This window comes from Pan paniscus, chromosome 3 (genome assembly GCF_029289425.2).
Source record: "Pan paniscus chromosome 3, NHGRI_mPanPan1-v2.0_pri, whole genome shotgun sequence".
Lineage (NCBI taxonomy): Eukaryota > Metazoa > Chordata > Mammalia > Primates > Hominidae > Pan > Pan paniscus.
Window position 1 is genome coordinate 115052877 of NC_073252.2, and position 12506 is coordinate 115065382.

Sequence of the window (12506 nt, forward strand, 5' to 3'; positions counted from 1 at the left end):
TGAGGATCTATTTCTAGAGATGAGCTTCCACTTTTACCAGGGCCGTATATTAACTCACCCATTATTTTTTCACTGATTAAACTAACAAGTATATTGACTATTAACTTTTCATGTATACTGAATTATCTTTTTGGAACTCTTTTTTTGCTTTTGTTTATTTATTTTGCTATTTATTTATCTATGTTAGTTACATTATAAAATCTTCATCATATATTATAAAATGTGGTAAGGCAAGTTCTTCTTAGTGACCTTTTATTGCTAATATATTGAGTTATTCTAATAATTTATTATCCTCTATTAATTCAAACATTTTTAATATAATTCAGAAAACCTAATTATTTAAATTTTAAAAGTAAATTTATGTAAAAATAAAGATAATTTTATGTTTTATAACAACAAATCTCCCTCTTCAAGAATATCATACTATTTCAATTATTCATTCACTATTCTGAGATTTTTAAAAAACTCTTATATTACATATGTTGGCTTCAATGTTCAATCATTAGGTGAATTCATTTTTCCTCAAAACTGCATTTAGTAGCCTGTTCTAGGGGGCTAGTATTTTCCTTGCTCCTGGGAATCTAAATCTAACGTAGGCTACATGATTTTTCTTATCACTCTCAGATAATAAAGTATCTTAGTCACTTTAGTCCCTATATAAATCTTATTTCAGTGTATAATAATTAATTTTATTCATATATTCTTTCAGCAATTCTAATCGAGAAGGTCTCACATGACAGAGATCGTTTAGGCCCCACATGTACAGAAGTTAAGGAACAAATAAAGACAAAAATAAGATAATCTCTACCCTCAAGAAACTTACATTCTAGTTAGGGGGAGCAGACAATAAACACATAATAAAGCCAAGTAGAGTTCCTCAAGTATGTTGATCCCAGAATTTTGGGAGGCTAACGTGGGAGGTGGGAGGATCATTTGAGCACAGGAGTTAGAGACCAGCCTGGGCAACATAATGTGACTTTATCTCTCCAAAAATAAAAAAAAAAGCTGAGCCTGGTGGCAGAGTGCTGTAGTCCTTTCTCCATTGCTTGTTTTTGTTGGGTTTGGCGAAGATCAGATGGTTGCAGGTGTGTGGTGTTGTTTGTTTCTGAGGTCTCCTTTCTGTAAAATTGATCTATATGTCTGTTTTTGGTACCAGTACCATGCTGTTTTGGTTACTGTGGCCTTGTAGTATAGTTTGAAGTCAGGTAGTGTCATGCCTTCAGCTTTGTTCTTTTTGCTTAGGATTGTCTTGGCTATATGGAGATTTTGATTCCATATGAGATTTAAAGTAATTTTTTTTCTAATTCTGTGAAGAATGTCAGTGGTAGTTTGATGGGAATAACACTGAATGTATAAATTACTCTGGGCAATATGGCCATATTCATGATATTGAGTCTTCCTATCCATGAGGATGGAATTTTTTTTCATTTGTTTCTGTCCTCTCTTATTCCTTGAGCAGTGGTTTGTAGTCCTCCTTGAAGAGGTCCTCCGCATCACTTGTTAGCTGTATTCCTAGGTATTTTATTCTCTTTCTAGCAATTGTAAACAAGAGTTCATTCATGATTTGGCTGTCTGCTTGTCTATTGGTGTAAAGGAATGCCTATGATTTTTGCACATTGATTTTGTATTCTGAGACTTTACTGAAGTTGTTTATCAGCTTAAGGAGTTTTGGGGCTGAGACAGTGGGGTTTTCTAAATATACAATCAAGTCATCTGCAAACAGAGGCAATTTGATTCCCTCTCTTTCTATTTGAATACCCTGTATTTCTTTCTCTTACCTGATTGCACTGGCCAGAACTTCCAATAATATGTTGAATATGATACATTGGTATTTTCAACAATTTTTTTTCATCCTAGAGTAACTGAATACTTATACTTTAACTGGTTTTGCTTATTTTCTGGTAATATTCAGGTCCTCACCATATCCATACAAAAAACAGTTCAGGGGTCCACCAGATAAACTTGCCAACTTTTGATATATGGCCATAAAGAAAACCCCAAAATAAATATCTATTAATGGCACATTTAAAGACATCTTATTCATCTAATTTAATTTAATGTAAACTTTAAATGTTATAAATATATATTATATACATTTATATGTTATATATTATATATTATATGTCATATTCATATCCCTATAACCAGACTTATGGTACATGTATTCTTTATTACTATTGTTTGAGATCTGGCTGCTAAAGCAGAAGATCCCTTTAGATATCATGTGCCTTATATTCTTTCTACTTCTGATTGCTGAAAACACATTGCAGGACATACACAAGACAATTTAATTGTATTGTCATTAAGAGACACACTACAATTCCCAGAATGTTCCTTTACAAATGTTATAAATCATTCAATTTAAGGGAAAGTGAAATGTTTCTTTAAATTGTTAGAGAGCTTTAGGGAAATGGTCTTACTTTAAATATTAATATGAATATTATTTTGAATAATAACATTCTGATTAATGTGTCTGACTCATTAAATGAAATGGAACTATTAGCAATTAATCAAAAATAAATATTATTTATTCAAATGTATATTACTCTGAATACATCATATATAAAATATAAAGGTCACATATTCTTCTTCTTTGGACTAAATTATCCAACTCATTCAAGGTTGTCCACTCAAGGTAGATAATATACAGAAAGTAGAGCTTCCTTTCAGTGGCCCCTTTACTCAAGTAAGCCACACTGACACCCTGAAATACCCTACAGCCAGACTAAAGGAAGCTTAAGGGAAATTGAATTCACTTTGCCAGTCAATCTTGGACTAGTGTTTCCATGTTATTAATAAAGCATGTTGGTTTACCTCTTAAATTCTAGCTTGTTTCCCTATTCATCAGACCATTATTATACTAACTCTTAGCTGTTTATAAATCCTCAATCTGTTGTGAAAAAATATCTTTTAAAAGACAATTTAGCACTGCAACTTTCTTGTTACATCAAACAGATAAAAGTCTCTTATGAAAAGGGAATAATGATGAAGGGATGTAAAATATGAGAGTATCACAGGATAAATCTTAGGGGTGTATGGCAGGTTCAATCTTAAAAATATTTTTCTGAGAAATTTATGTCTACTTTAGATTTATATCAATCTGAAAAATGATCAACAAAAAAGAAGGAAATTTGTTTTAGATTTCAATTTACTATTAATATATATCTACTATTTACTATGTGATTCTGAGTTCCACTGCTTGTAAAATAATTTTGTTACAGGAGAGAACATATAAATATTTGTATATAATTGGCACAGAGCTTATGTTAGCCTTACTACTTACATGTGTCAAATCCTCTTGACAGCTCTCAGAAACTCCAGCATCCTGAGCTAGTCCAAGACATAAATTTTGTTCTATTTCTGGCTAGACTCAAACTTTCCTATTAATGTGTTAGTCTTTTAAAGAAAGCCACTGATCTTCCAATGGTTTCAAAGAGTTAATTTGCTTTTCAAATAACTGATTTTCCTGGCTTCATTTGGATGTATGGGGACTGGTGAAAATCAAACGCTATCTACCTTCTAGGCCAGGGATTCTCAACCTTGGCACTATTGGCATTTTGCATCAGCTAATTCTTTGTTATGAGAGGTTGTTATGTGCCCTGTGGAATAATGAACAGCATACCTGGCCTCTATCTATTAGACACTAGTAGCTCCAACATTCCCAGTCATGACAACCACAAATATTTCTAAATGTTGTCAAATGTCTCCTGTGGGGATGGACCTAAAACATCTCTAGAAGACAATCTATCTACAAGACATATATGAATTTGTAATACAATATGAGATAGAATTAGAATAATAATTTAAGGTCAATTGATGTTTTAAAATAAGCATGAAAAAGGTATGACCTCTAAAAATACATTTTTAAAATTTATGTTGTCAAATTTCAACTGGCAATCTTGTTTTCTTTAAGAGATAGAAATCATAACAATGATGGCTCTACAAACATTTTCCTTGGTGGAAAAGTTACCAGACTACTTCCAGCAGATCTGTCAGAAAATTACTCAGAGCATCATTAAGCAGAAACCTTCATTATGGATACTGAGGCAATTCCAAAGGAATGTTTTACTTAGGGAGAAGAAAGGTGAGTTCTTTTGTTACTTTTCTGGTGACTAAAGTAATTGTTTAATGATTTTCAAAAGAGGGAGGAATTGTTTTTTCAGATTAACAGCCATTGGTGAACAATTTGATTTTATCTAAAGAGGTAGGGAAGAAGAGCTGCAGGAAAATAAGATCATGTAGTTTCACAGTTGCCATTTTTTTCAATACTTCAGGGGCTTTTCTATATTCAACTTTGAAATTCGGTGATAGTTGGTGCTTTTGAACAAAAAAGATAATTGGGAACTCATGCTCTTCATTTAAGAGATCTGTAGGCTTTTCTGGAACACTGATAAAGCAAACAATGTGCCAAACAAATGGATAAGGAAGACTTTATTCAAAACTATTTTTTATACAAGGGAGATTGGACCATACTCTACTAAGGAAAAAGACAAAGTGAGCTAGTAGAAGAGTAATGGAGGACGTTAGGGGAGAGGTTGATCAATGAAATGTGAGCACACTGAGTTACTTCTGAGTCTGCAAATTGTTTTCTCTGTGATGAAGCCCGTGTTAGTTTTTTCTCACACTGCTATAAAGAATACTACCTGAGACTGGATAATTATAAACAAAAAAGTTTTAATTGACTCACGGTTTGTCATGGCTAGAGAGGCCTCAGAAAGTTTATGATCATGATGGAAGGCTAAGGGGAAGCATGGTGGCAGGGGAAAAAAAAGAGAGCAGGAGAAACTTCCATTTATAAAACCATCAGATCTCGTAAGAATTCACTCACTACCACGAGAAAAGCATGGGGGAAACCCCAGTCACTTCCCACCAGGTCCCTCCCTCAACACCTGGGAATTACAATTCCAGATGAGATTTGGGTAGGGACACAGAGCCAAACCATATCAAAGCCATTCATGTTTGTTAATTAATACCTATTAAAGTTAGCTTCCTATCCTCCCTAAGGATTAGTAGATAGAAGTGCAGTTTTCTCACATGTTTATATTTCATCTGGATAAAGGCATTTCTGGGTCATAAAACTAGGAAGAAAAATGAAAAAGATTTGGGCCCACCTTAAAGTGGCAGGGATAGAATTTATAATTTCAAGATTTCAGAAAATAAATGCTCTAAAAAAGGGCAGTCAGGGGCCTATAGTTAGAATGAAATCTGTCTAAAGTTTAGTCAAGTTGAAGGACTTTTAAGGCCATCTTTGTAAAGGCTCAAAAGGTATAATTAATTTACACATGAAAATGGAGTTAATTATATTTCCTTTCTTAGAACATTCCACCAAATACATCAAATTCTTCATAGGACTGGTAGAACTCAGAAAAGAAATAAAAATGGTGTATATATTTGTCTTTCAAATTAGATTGTTTTAAAAAGCATGGTTTAACAACTTGGCACAAAAGTATGGTTTTACACAGCAAGAACCATCCCCCTGAGACCACGTAAGTGGAAAAGGCTTTTTTCTTGAACTCCAAGTTTTTTTTTCTAAATGCCATACAATTGAGTAAAAATTGATAATCCCTGAAGACTTTTTTGTATAAGGACATAAAGTTATTTCTCTTTGATTAGTGAAATTTCAGAAATTTGGCTAGAATAAAACTAGAGAAAAGATACTTTCATTTGTTTTTTGTTTCTTTGCTTTTATTTTTAATTTACATACAAGAATTATATCTATGGGGTACAATGCAGTGTTTCAATGCCCAAATACAAGGTGTAATGTTCAAATTAGGGTAATTAGTATATCCGTCACCTGAAACACTTATCATTTATTTTTGGTGAGAATATTAAAAATCTTCTCTTCCAGATATTTCGACATACACAATGTACTATTGTTAACTATAATAACTCTAATATGCAATGCAGCACTAGAATTTATTCCTCCTTAATATAACTTTGTACCCGTTGATTAACTTTTCCCCTTCCTCATCTCTGCTTCCCAGTCTCTGGTGACCACTATTCTCTCATCTACTTTTGTAAGATCAACTTGTTCTTTTTTGGTTCCATATGAACTTTAAAGTAGTCAATCCTAAGCTAAAAGAACAAAGCTGGAGGCATCACGCTACCTGACTTCAAACTATACTACAAGGCTACAGTAACCAAAACAGCATGGTACTGGTACCAAAACAGAGATATAGATCAATGGAACAGAACAGAGCCCTCAGAAATAACGCTGCATATCTGCAACTATCTGATCTTTGACAAACCTGAGAAAAACAAGCAATGGGGAAAGGATTCCCTATTTAATAAATGGTGCTGGGAAAACTGGCTAGCCATATATAGAAAGCTGAAACTGGATCCCTTCCTTACACCTTATACAAAAATTAATTCAAGATGGATTAAAGACTTAAACGTTAGACCTAAAACCATAAAAACCCTAGAAGAAAACCTAGGCATTACCATTCAGGACATAGGCATGGGCAAGGACTTCATGTCTAAAACACCAAAAGCAGTGGCAGCAAAAGCCAAAATTGACAAATGGGATCACATTAAACTAAAGAGCTTCTGCACAGCAAAAGAAACTACCATGAGAGTGAACAGGCAACCTACAAAATGGGAGAAAATTTTTGCAACCTACTCATCTGACAAAGGGCTAATATCCAGAATCTACAATGAACTCAAACAAATTTACAAGAAAAAAAACAAACAACCCCATCAACAAGTGGGCAAAGGATATGAACAGACACTTCTCAAAAGAAGACATTTATGCAGCCAAAAAACACATGAAAAAATGCTCATCATCACTGGCCATCAGACAAATGCAAATCAAATCCACAATGAGATACCATCTCACACCAGTTAGAATGACAATCATTAAAAAGTCAGGAAACAACAGGTGCTGGAGAGGATGTGGAGAAATAGGAACACTTTTACACTGTTGATGGGACTGTAAACTAGTTCAACCATTGTGGAAGTCGGTGTGGCGATTCCTCAGGGATCTAGAACTAGAAATACCATTTGACCCAGCCATCCCATTACTGGGTATATACCCAAAGGACTATAAATCATGCTGCTATAAAGACACATGCACACGTATGTTTATTGAGGCACTATTCACAATAGCAAAGACTTGGAACCAACCCAAATGTCCAACAATGATAGACTGGATTAAGAAAATGTGGCACATATACACCATGGAATACTATGCAGCCATAAAAAATGATGAGTTCATGTCCTTTGTAGGGACATGGATGAAATTGGACATCATCATTCTCAGTAAACTATCGCAAGGACAAAAAACCAAACATCGCATGTTCTCACTCATAGATGGGAATTGAACAATGAGAACACATGGACACAGGAAGGGGAACATCACACTCTGGGGACTGTTGTGGGGTGGGGGGAGGGGGGAGGGATATCATTAGGAGATATACCTAATGCTAAATGATGAGTTAATGGGTGCAGCACACCAGCATGGCACATGTATACATATGTAACTAACCTGCACATTGTGCACATGTACCCTAAAACTTAAAGTATAATAATAATAAAAAAAAAGATCAACTTGTTCTAGATTTCACATGGGTGAGATCATGTGGTCTTTGTCTTTCTGTGCCTAGCTTATTTCACTTAACATAACATAATCCAGGTTCATCCATGTTGCTGCAAATATCAAGATTTTGTTCTTTTTATGGCTGAATAGTATTTCCTTGTATGTGTAACAAATGTTCTTTATTCATTCAAAGATTGATGGACGTTTAGCTTTAATCTGTATCCTGGCTATTGTGAATAATGCTGCCATGAACATGGGAGTGTAGATATTCCTTTGACATTCTGATTTAATTTTCTTTGGATATTTGCCCACTAGTGGGATTTCTAAATCACATAAGATCCTTCTATTTAAGTGAGTTCCTTATAACCACTCCTCACAATGTTGACCCAGATTAGGGTTACATGATAGCCTTCAGGAGAATCCCAATCAGAAAGCACTTGATTTCTATTTGGAACTTTGAAAAAAACTTCAGTGCCAAAGTGTAGTTCTTGTAGAACAGTAAAAAGGTAGAATGGCTTAGTTAGACAAAGAGAAATACCAAGATAATGCTTCCTTTTTCTCATGAACTGGTTATGTTCTGCAGGAAATTTAGATGTTTTTATATGCTTTGGTAGGAGAAAAAGACTTGGATAAACTACACAGACCAATGGACCTAGAAGTCCTGGGCTTTGAAAAAGAAGAGCCCAGAACATTGAGATCTCATAACTAAGGACATTGACACATAGAATATACATCAGGAGTGGAGATCTAAACACTCCCAAAGGCTGGTTTGTACTTGCTACATCCCGGGAGGATGCCATCAAGGATGTGGAGGATGGCATAATTCTAGAGGTTTCTTCCAATGACACCTTGTAACCTTCCTCTGAAGCCAGGATTCATCCAGAAAGAAGGAAAACGTAAAGAAAACTGTAAAGATTACTACCTGAGACTGGGTAATTATAAACAAAAAAGGTTTAATTGACTCACAGTTTGTCATGGCTGGAAAGACCTCAGGACATAAGTTTTTTTCGAATGCCAACGTAAGTTGGCATTCAAAAAAAATAGAAAGTGGTAGTATTCTGTACTCAAAAGAAAAAAAATCTATCATTGTATCAGAAATACTATACACTTTTTCTGTAACAAAAAGTTGACTGATTGATTGTTAATGTTTGTGCCATATGTCATTTCTTTAGTATTTTGTTACTTAACAGGAGATATTTTCTAAAATATACAATAATATAAAGCTAAAAGGAAAGAAAATTATACATGGCAAGAAATTATTTGATTAAACAATAAAAGTACTAAAAGAATTAATTTTTGATGCCCATTGCTTCCAGAAACAGGGCCAGGGGCTTAATTTATATTTTTTCATAACAACGGCTCGTGGTCTGCTCAGGCTTCCCTGACTTGTATATATGAGGTATTAACAATGAGTATCAGTGATTTTTATTGCCAAAATCATATGCTGCACCAATTTCAACATAGAATTACTCTGGAGTCACTTTGTATAAGTACAGCATTCAGGGCTGGATTTATGGGTATATGACCAATACAAGGACAGAGGACCCTGCAAAGAGAAGGGTGTCATACCTGGTTTAATGCTTTGCCTTTACTGTCTTAAAATTCTAAATAATTTTGTCTCAGTACTTTCGTAAGTGATTTCTGATGAGACAATGAAGAAAGCGTGTAAAGAGGGGAGATACACTCTGTGTGTGTCTGGCATTTCTTGTCATCTCATGTTACATGTGCTTGGGAGGCCTCATAAGCACAGAATTCTGGTGGACTTGTGATCCATAAAAATTGAGCAAGACTTATAAAAAGAGTACAAAGTAACTGTGTGAGGTCTATGACTGGGTAACCATGAGTACTGACAACAATTAGAGGCTGGCCATGCTTTCCATCTGAAACAGAACTTGCTTTGAATGCATAAAGAAGGCAATGAGGCTCTAAGAAGCCCCAGCAACCAAAGAACCATAGGATATCTTTTCTTACTCATATTATTTCCCTTTATTAATCAAGCACTTACCCTGAAAATGATGGCAGAAAAGGAAAGAGAAAGATAGAGCAACCCATAATTCCTTTTTCTTTCATTTCCTCCTTACATGTACTTCTTTTACATGCATAGTCAACCAACTGCAAATCAAAGGTAGGGGGTGTTGGTTGACTGTGCATGTACAAAAAAGTAAAATAAACACATAGTTTTGTTTAGCATTTCCACTGTTCTGGTAAGAATGAAATGCATATCCATATACAAGCTATGAAATACACATTGTGTAATTTCTGCATATGAATTAAATGTTTTTATATTTGCATTTTAAACTGGTATTATACAATATAATGAAAAACAATGACATTTATTTATTTATTTATTTTTGAGATGGAGTTTCACTCTTGTTGCCCAGGCCAGAGTGCGATGGCACGATGTCAGCTCACTGCAACCTCTGCCTCCTGGATTCAAGTGATTCTCCTGCCTCAGCCTCCCAAGTAGCTGGGATTACAGGTGCCCGCCATCACGCCCGGCTAATTTTGTATTTTTAGTAGAGACAGAGTTTCACCATGTTGATCAGGCTGGTCTTGAACTCCTTACTTCAGGTGATCCACCTATCTCGGCCTCCCAAAGTACTAGGATTACAGGCATGAGCCACCGTGCCTGGCCTTGACATTTATATTAATAACTTAAAGTATTAATGTATCTTTGTTTAGCCTGACATAAATAGCAAATAAAAATGCCGTAAGAAACTGGAAAAAACTTCAGGGAAAAAAGGAGAAACTTGTATATGTTAGTTCCTTTAAAAACAGCCTTTTCAAAATGCAAAACAGCATTTTGAAATAGGTTTTCCAAGTTTTAATTTCACATTGAACCCCACAAGGCATACTGGTGACCATGACAGCATTCTTTGTTGCTAGTTCTTGGCCTTTTTTTCCTGCTACCAGTATTACATTTTGCTGTTGAGGTTAGGATCCTGATAAAAGCCAACTTGGGCATTAGTAAATAGAAACCTGTTCTTAAAAGCTATTGTTTAATAATTAAACACGTCCTCAACTTTTAAACCAAGGTTGTTTAGAATGGCTCCCTTGAGGCATATTGAACAGTTTGATGTCAGTTGTCCTTCTTCCTAGGATAGATACATTATGAAATGTTCAATCCAGCCTGAAGTAGGCAAAATAGAGAGCATGGAAAAATAAATATGCTATGTCCTGGCCGATGTATAGAACTCAAGCACATAGAGTGTGATTTCTCATTGACAATAAAATAGGGACATCTGGTTTATGAAGTTCTCAGCAGTACCATAAATAAATTTTAAAAACAGAGTTATCTTTTGATAATGACAATGTTGATATTAAAACAATATTACCTGAGATGTCCTAAATAATATGCTGCAGTGTTACTTTTTTGATATAATAATAAAGTATTTTACTCAAAACTTTCCTGACCTTTATAGCAATCCTTAAAAGCACTTCTAAAGCACTAGTTGTCACAGGTATTTAAGAAATGGTTTCTAACATAAATGCTGTGCATCACATGCTAGCAGAACACTTTGCCACCAAAGCCAGCAAATTACAAGAAATGCACATTCCAGAACTTTCAAAGATCAGGTCATCACTGTTCATCCTGACCTGAAGAAGATAAGAGTTATTCTTGTTCATAGGTTCAGAGTCTACACCAATAGACCCTGACATTTGAAATGCCCCCTTGAATGTTTTCTGTCCCTAATTTTAAAAAACACTGGGAATTCTAGTCAGTATCTCAGCACTCACACAAGCTGGCATCAGAGATGGCACAACACATGACCATTAGAACTAAGGGAGATATTATCAGAGGCTCCTCGTTATTATAGGAGATAAGTGTTACAAGGTAGGATGAGAAGAGATACACAGCGTATCAAGAGTGATGTTTTAATGAAAAGGATATATTACGTTTCTGTGTTACATCTGAAAGGAAACAAAACTATGACATATTTTAGGCATGCTGCCCAACACATATGGCCAGTGTGCATAAAAGGTAAGCTTGGTTGTGCTACAAAGTGCTGTGGCTTAGAGGCAGGCTGGTTGGGCACAGTTCTAGAGAGCTTGCTAGGGGTGGTGATGTTGGCGCACATCAAGGGAGGAAGGCTGAACACAGCAGAGGATGGCTATGTGTAATATAAAACATTGCATCAGATGCTGCAGAGTAAGCAGCTTCTGCCTCTACACACAGTGAAGAGCCACATACTGGCATAAGAAATTTAAGATTTTCAAATGAACCTGTTTCATATTATTTCATTTTTTCACATACTCTTTATGCACTTCTTTATTTTCTTTAGAATATCTAGTGACATGTACCAATTACATATTTGAGGTGGAATTTACTAATCAATATGTTATCCAAGGTATCCAAAATTTATTTTTCTTGCCCTGTTATTAAGGTCTGATAGGACTTTGAGATTGATTATTAATTGCAGTAAAAACATATATGTAATATTTACCATCTTAACCATTTTAAGTGTGCCACATACTTATGTTACCTACATTCACATACATGTACAAAAAATTTCCAGAATTTTCTCAACTTGCAAAACTGAAACTCTATATCAATTGAACAACAATTCTCACCTCCCTCCCCCATATGGAAACCTTCATTCTACTTACTGTCTGTATGAATTTGACTACTTAAGATGCTTCATATAAGTGGAATCATACAATATTTGTCTTTTTTTGTTACTGTATTTTTTTTTTTTTTGAGATGGAGTCTTGCACTGTCACCCAGGCTGGAGTGCAGTGGTGAAACCTTGGCTCACTGCAACCTCTGCCTCCCTCCCGGGTTCAAGCGATTCTCCTGCCTCAGCCTCTTGAGTAGCTGGGACTACGGGTGGGTACCTCCATGCCCGGCTAATTTTTTTTTTTTTTTTTTGTATTTTTAGTACAGACGGGGTTTCACTCTGTTGGCCAAGCTGGTCTCAAACTCCTGACCTCGTGATCCACCTGCCTCAGCCTCCCAAAGTGCCTGGATTAC